Raw genomic sequence first — 8,219 nt, 5'->3', positions numbered from 1 at the left:
TTCTTATAGCCAATCCATATCGACATATTTCTTGTCTTGTCATTTAAGTTTTCAAGTTTATATTCAATATCTCCATTACTTAACAACTATAATCTGAATTTTTCTTAGACACTTAATGGTGCAGCTTTTCTTTAAGTTCACCATGTGGTTTGTGAGAAGGGATTCTCCATGTGTGGTCTATAGATCCCCTAAAAGTTCATGAGGCCACAAGGCCAAAACTAGTTTTCTGATATTATTAATATTATTTGCTTGTTGTATTATATTGTGATCTGCGGTGATAATGCAAATACGATGGATATAGTTACTGACAATTTAGCATGAAGCAGGACATTGGGTCAACACTGGTTTATAGTCATGGATCCCCCACTTACACCAAAATGCCATTTTCTACTTTTGAAAGTTCTTGATAAAGAAGTAAAAGTTGTATATTAACTCTTGGTCCTTCAGTAGACATCTTGTACTATTTGGTGTGATAAAATGGAAGGTATCCATGAAACAGCTTTTAGAAATTTTGAAATAGATGGGGTCAGCAGTTGATGCAATGGCTATGTCACTGGACTCCTAGATAGTCAACCGTAGTTCAAGTCCCGGACCCAGTGGCTTAAACTCATGCTGGGCACGTGTGCGTGTGTGCCCAAGATCCCAAGAGGAGGATGGATGAGAAGGGATTGTGGCATCACTACCCCCCCCCACACCCACACCCTTGGGGATGATTTCTCACTTTCAATCTCTCTGTCTCTCTGGCGAGAACATGTGTCCTGCAGCAAAACCTCTTCAAAAAAAAATTTTTTTTTTAAATAGTTATTGTTTTACAGGAAGTTGCCAGAAAATGTTTAAAGAGGTTTTGGGGACTCTTCCACTGCTTTCCCCCAGTATTTACATTTTGTATAACCCTACTACAAAAAGAAAAACCAGGAACCTGACATTGCTATAATCCAAAAGGCTCTTGAGAGTAAGAGAAGACACCTGTTCAGGGATTAAATGGTGAATAGGAATTCAGCAAGTGGGTAAGTCTGGGAGGTGAAGTGTATTACAGCAGAGGGAGGAGAGATGTGAATATGTCAGGGAACAGCATATAATTGTATTTTACCAGAGCAAAAAATGAAAAGAGGGGATCACGTGGAAGATGAGATTGGGAATGGAAGGTTGTCCAATGATAAAGGCCCACTGTCCCATAATGGAGGCCCAGGCCCAAGGAGTTCAGGATGACTCACAAACGTCTTCCTGAAGGACCTGGAGAGCTATTGCAGGATTTTATGCAGGTGAGAGGCATGACTGGATTTGTATTTCAGAATGACTGAATTCCTCTAAAAATCCAAGAACCTATAGCAGGAAGCCCATTAGGAATATTTACAATTGTCTAGGCCAAGAAATTTTGAAATAATGCAATAGATGAAGGAATAAATGAGAAGAGAAATTCCCCAAATATTTAAGAAGCAGAAACTACTAGGCATGCTAATTGATGAGGGAGGTAGAAGAAAGAGAGGAGTTCAGGATGACTCACAAACTTCTGACTGAAGTGGCAGGATTTAATTACAGGGCTATTCATCCACACATTCATTTTGGGAATGGCTTTTGAGTTTGGCTTTTCAAAGGTTTTACTGGTATAGTCTGGTGAAGTCATCAGGTGACAGATACAAGTTTGGGTGTCATCGACTGCAGAGGTTAAAATCGTGTGAGTGGTTGACGTCATCTAGAGAGAAGACATGATGTGTTAAAAGGGGAGCCACGGATGGAGACTAGGAGAAAAATAAGGTGGTGGAAAAGAGGAAGAAAGTTAAAGTAGCAACTGAGAAAGATGAGAGAAGACAAAGGAAAACCAAGAGAGAGAAATCTGCATGTTAAATTTAGTGGAAATGTATTCTCCTGCTACTGTCCCCAAATCCCCGAAAACCATTAGTCTATTTTCTATTTCCATAACTTTGACATTTCAATAATGTTATATAAATAGAAAAATCATGCAGTATATAACCTTTGGGGATAGGCAAGTTTTCAGTCAGTGTAATTACCTCAAGGCTTATCCAATTGTATATATCAATAGTTCTTTCATTTTTTTTTAGTGCTGAATAGTATTCCATGTAAAGGGGCAGCAAAATTCTCCCTCCATTTCTGTAGGTTCTTGGCTAAGTCTTATAGTTAAATTGACTATAATAGATTCACAGGAGAAAGGCATACACATTTATTGATATAAGTTTGACACAGCATGGAAATTTGGGGAATGAAGACCCATAGAAGCAGTTACAGTTAGCTAGGTATATACTGAATTGAAAAAAATATAGTAAGTTGTGAAGGAGCAACTAAATTATGGGGGGAAGCTTAAAGGATAAAAGTAATTTCAACAAGGTCTGTACAGAACTCTTTTAGTCTCAACTTCTCATCCTTGAGGATAAGAATGTTATTTCTTATACAAGGAAGGTGTGTTTCATGTGGGAATTTCATCTGTTTTTAAGAAACGGCACAAAGGGCAGAAAGATCTTGCACTTGCTGTTTTTCAAGCACCTTTAATTTAGACTGTTGGTAGGTTGGAGTGTATTTTACCTCCTTCACATGGGTTCTCCTCAGTGGTGTTACCTGACCACCTGCTACCTCCTCACAGAACACTTCCCTGGTTGATAATTGCTAGTAGCACTTCCAATTGTTTCTCATGCCAGTGGATCATCTGAACTTACAGAGGGGCTGCTGTTCACCTGGTGGGGTGGGGGCGGGGGAAACAAGCCTACCTGGCTGCTTCCTATTGTCACACGGTGCTGCACCTAGGTCCCTTCTTCTGCTGGGTGAGGGACTAGAAGGGGCCTTGCTGCCGTGTTGTTCCTTCAGTCCTGGGGTCAGATGTAGGTATGCCTGCCTTTTTTTCTAGCACTTTCAGTCTTCTCTTGGTTGTTCCTTGAATAATTTCTGAGGCTCATATTTGTGTTACTCAAAGAAGATCAGGGGAAAACAAGGGCACCCTATCCTGCCTGGTCTGGAAGTCACTTCTTCACTTTTAAAAACCAAATACACAACATGACAGAAAATCTTTTTTGTTTTCTTATTTTGTTTTCAGCATGGTAATGTTTAAATGAGAAGACTACCCCAGAATCTCATACAGGGCCTGCTGGGTTAGATAGAGGCAGCTGTCAAAATAAAGATGGATTGAACCAGCAGTTAGCGTAATGGCTATGTTGCTGGACTCCCACGTAGTCGATCACGGTTCGCATCCTGGATCTGGTGGCTTAAAACTCATGCCGGGCGCGTGTGCGTGCGTGCCCAAGATCCCGGGAGGAGAATGGAGGAGAAGGGATTGCGGCGTAACCATCCCCCCTGGGGGGGGTGATTTCTCGCTTTCTGTCTCTATGTCTCTCTCTGTCTGTCTGGCGAGCACACACACCCTATAGCAAACACCTCTCAAAAAAAAAAAATAAATAAAGATGGATTCAGAATATCAAGGTGAAGAGATTTTGTGGCCAAGGTAGATACCAAGCTCTAGCTGATTTCAGTCCTAGCTCAGCTCCCAACCAGCATGTGTAGCTGTGCCAATTCTTTTTTTTTTTGGAGAGGTTTTTGCTTTAGGGCACCTGTGCTCACCAGACAGAGAGAGAGACAGAGAGACAGAAAGTGAGAAATCACCCCCCAGGGGGGATGGCCACGCCGCAATCCCTTCTCCTCCATTCTCCCCCCGGGATCTTGGGCACGCACGCACACGCGCCCGGCATGAGTTTTAAGCCACCAGGTCCGGGGTGCGAACCGCGGTCGACTACGTGGGAGTCCAGAGACATAGCCATTACGCTAACTGCTGGTCCCGGCTATGCCAATTCTAAGCTTCCTGGTTTTTCCTATAAAATGAGCAGCTTGGCCTAAGTGAGGAGTCCCTGTCAGCTGTCGTTATCTATAAGCTGAAATCCATCCTTCTCGCATTCAGCTAAGTGAGGGTGATGGGCCAAGTTCTTCCAGAAATTTCTCCTGGCAGTTGAGGCCATTAGGTGGAGGGAAGACAGGAAATAGAGACCAGTTCTGGGCGTGTCTGCTTGCACCAGAGCCATAATTTGATCTTTTGTTCATGAACAATTTATTCATTATCCCTAACTAATTAAGTACATTGTGTACACTATTCTGTGCAAGTATTCTCCTAGGTCCAGCAAAAGATAAAAAGTAAAATGAGACAGATTCCACCTTCATGTTCCTCAGCCACTCTTCCAGCAGTATCTTCCAATAAAGAAGCGATAACGTAAATAAGTAACTTAAGATGCCAAGGTTCTAAATATGTTCAAGCTCAATGTGCAAGAAGATAGCAACATTGGTTCTCCATGACATTGAAATCTGGGACCATTGTTTAAACACAACAAATCTCAAAACCTTAGCACTCTGCATGACCATGGCCAGGCCTCTGTAGGCAAGCTCCAGTGATTCTGCACACTTTTGTTCTTTAATAAGCTGAGCAAACATGAACTGTAAGTGCTTTCATCTCGTTTCTCTCTATTCATTGTGCTGTGCAATCAGAAGAAGAAATTCTAGTTTGTCTCTTCCCTGTGAAGCAGCCAGTTAAGCAACCGGCCAGTCTGCTGACATTTATACCTGGGACAGTTATAGCCTCTCAAATTCAAAGCTTTATAGACTCTTTTGCTTGGCTAATAGCATAGTATCGCATTTCCTGAAGGCAATGGGCTGGTACTATGAGCTGTGAGAAGCCAGTGTTCAGATAGCTCTTGGTTTCAGATTCACAGACTCTTGGAACAAAGAAGGATATTAGACCCACATATAAGCAGGAAGCATAATTAATTTATAAAATATACTTAAGGAGAAGGGAAAAAGAGTGAATTAATTATTTAGCAAAACAGCAAAAACTCTTTAGTAGACTGACTGACTGAGCTGTGGCCACTGCTTGGGGCCAGCGTCAGAACTCAAAGACGTGATGAAGTCAGGATAGGGGAGGGACCTCAGAAAATCATTTGTCTTGGTATGCAAAGGAAGAAAATAAGGCCCCAGAGGTTTCCCCAACTTTGCCCAGGAAACAGGCTAGTTATCTGACTTCAATCAAAGCAAACATCAGGATGTGATCTTGGCCTGTCAGAGCCTGCAGAGCTTGCTGTCCAGCTGTCCCTGTTCTCTCTCGGGCTCTCACTGTCCCGGAGTTTGTTGTTCTCCTTTCCATGCTCCTTACACCTCCACTTAGATTGCTCCAGGTAGACTCCTAGCTTCTTCCACTCTTGCTTGTTTGTCTGGTTTACTGTAGACACATTCAAGGTTCTCATCCTTATTAAATGAAGTGCTCTGTTTTGAATCTTTTTGTTTTGTTTTGCAGGATATGTGTTAAATATTTTATTTTTATTTTTTAAAATAGTACAGGAATAAAATTGTGTTGGACCATACATGTGCTCTGTGATCTGAATAATCCTTCCCTACTCCACATAAAACAACAACAAAAACAAAAATCAAATGATAAACCTCTCCTTCCTGCTCCAGATTCTCCCTCTTGGATCACAGCCCTAGAAAAGTTCCTTCCCTCCATTCTCCCCACTCCTTTCCTTTTCTTTTTGGAGAGGTTTTTGCTATAGGGCACATGTGCTTGCCAGAAAGACAGAGAGACACAGAGAGACAGAAAGCGAGAAATCACCCCCTAGGGGGGATGGCCATGCCACAATCCCTTCTCCTCCATTCTCCTCTTGGGATCTTGGGCATGCACACACATGCACCCAGCATGAGTTTAAGCCACCGGGTCTGAGACTCTAACTGCAGTTGACTACATGGGAGTCCAGCAACATAGCCATTATGCTAACTGCTGATCCCCTTCCCTTTTTTATTTCTCCCTTCCTTCCCTTCTATGTCTTTTCTCCTTCTGTGTCTCTCTATTACTCATGGATGAAATAAATCCTCCTACTTTGCTCCCTTCCTTCCTCTCTTCCTCCCTCCCTTCCTTTTTATTTCTCCCTCCCTTCCTCTTTTTCCCTTCATCTCTCCCTTGCTCCTCCCTTCCCTCTCTCCTTCCTTCTTTCCCTCTCTTTTTCTTTATAAATTCTTCAGTAAGACTCCATTGTGTATACAAACCTCAGATTATAATAATATAATTTTCACTATTTCCTGCTCTCAGCATTACTCAGTACAGTTGACAATCTAAAAACAACACAAATGCATAATAACTCCCAGCAGTCAACCTGTTTATTCTCTGGATAATCCTTTCTTTGAGAAGCTGAAGGTTGTCTCAGTGTTTGACTAACACAAACACTATGGAATGTAGTCTTTAAAGAACATGAAAACAGGGTGGTGCCAGATTAGGGTGGAGAGGTGGTGATTTTTTGAGAGATTGGGGAACTCAAAAAGCATATCAGCCCTAGTAGGTAAAAGCAGCAAGAATGTTCTAAAACCCAGGGTCTGTGACCATCAGAGAAGGGGGCTTAACAAGATTCTTCAGGAAGATCAGATGCCTAGTTTGGGCACTGTGGGCATTCCACTTCATTATAAACTCAACTTCGGCTCTAACTATAATATGGACCAAAAGGCAGTCAAGTGAGAGGCCATTCCAAGACAGAAGCTGCAAGGTTTGCAGATTGACAAAAGTACTTCCTAGAAGAGAGAATGTTCTTGCTTTTTTTACTCTGAGGTTTGTATGAATGTTCCACAGTTTACTTATCCATTCACCTATTAAAGGATAGTTTCACTGCTTCCAATTTTTGACAATTACAGATAAAATTTCTATAAACACTTTTGGCAGGCATTTTTTAAAACATACTTTTTAAAGCTCATTTGGGTATTATGTAGAAGTGCGATTGCTGTATTGCATGGTAAGGCTATCCTTAGTTGTGTTAATAAATTGCCAAGCTGTCCTCCAAAGTGGCAGTACTGTTTTGCACTCCTCTAACGACAAGTGAGAGTTGTTGCTCCTTGCCATTAGCATTGTTTGGTGTTGTCAGCGCTTTGGATTTTAGCTATTCTCATAGCCATGTAATGATATCTCATTGTTGTCTTAACTTGCAATTCACTAATGACATGTGATATTGAGTATCCTTTTATATGCTTATTTGCATCACTTTTATACCTTTTTTGGTGAGGTATTTGTCCCGATTATTTGCATTCATTTTAATTTATTATTATTATTGGGTTTTAAAAGTTCTTCTATATTTTAGAGAAAAGTCCTTTATGAAATGTGTATTTTAAAAACAAGCTCTTTCTTTATATTGTCTTAACAGTGCCTTTTGCAGTACCAAAACTTCTAACTTTAATTCAGTTTAATTTACCAAATTTTTTCTCTCTTGGACAATGCTTTTGGTGATGTATCTAAAAACTCATTATGAAACCTAATGCCACCTAGATATTTTTTCCTAGGTTGTCTTCTAGAACAGGGATCCCCAACCGTGAGCTACAGAGTTGTGCCAGTCCATTGGACTTCCCAGTGGAAGGAGGGTGGCGGGCAAGTGAGTGAGGCTTCATCTAGCTTGCAGCCTCTTTGTTGCTTGCATAGGTGCCTAGGCTCTACCTCCAGTTTGATCAATGGTGGTACTGAATTCTCATGGGAGCTCAAATCCTCTTATTGCGTGATTGTTCCACCATTCAGTGGTGGAGATGGGGTACACAGTGGATGCATGTGCTTCGAGCATCCTGAGACTAAAAACCCTGCCCCTACTGTCCATGGAGGGATTATATTCCATGAGGCTTGTTCCTGGTGTGAGGATGGTTGGGGATCACTGTTCTAGAAGTTTTGTAGCTTTGAAATTCATCTAAGTAATTTTGATTTAATTTTTTTGAGAGGTTTTTACTATAGGGCACATGTGCTTGCCAGACAGACAGAGAGACAGAAAGCGAGAAATCACCTCCCAAGGGGGATGGCCACACCACAATCCCTTCTCCTCTATTCTCCTCTTGGGATCTTGGGCACGCACGCACACGTGCCCTGCGTGAGTTTAAGTCACCGGGTCCGGGACTTGAACCGCGGTCGACTACGTGGGAGTCCAGTAACATAGCCATTACGCTAACTGCTGGTCCCTTGATTTAATTTTTTAAAGGTATAAAGTTAATGTCTACATTTATATATGTGTATATGTGTGTGTGTGTGTGCGTGTACGGTTATCCAGTAATTTCACCATCATTTGTTAAAAACTATCCTTTCTCCATTGAGACATCTCAGCTCCATTATCAAAATCATATTTATGTAGTTTCTATTTCTGGGCTCTCTTTTTCTTTTGTTTATCTACTTGTCTTTTTTTTTTTTTTTTTTAGCATATTTTCTTGATTGTTATATCTTTCTTGTG

Source organism: Tupaia chinensis, unplaced genomic scaffold, assembly GCF_000334495.1.
Source record: "Tupaia chinensis unplaced genomic scaffold, TupChi_1.0 Scaffold000065_1, whole genome shotgun sequence".
Taxonomy (NCBI): domain Eukaryota; kingdom Metazoa; phylum Chordata; class Mammalia; order Scandentia; family Tupaiidae; genus Tupaia; species Tupaia belangeri.
The sequence above is the reverse complement of the archived record's forward strand: the minus strand, read 5'-3'. Positions refer to the sequence as shown.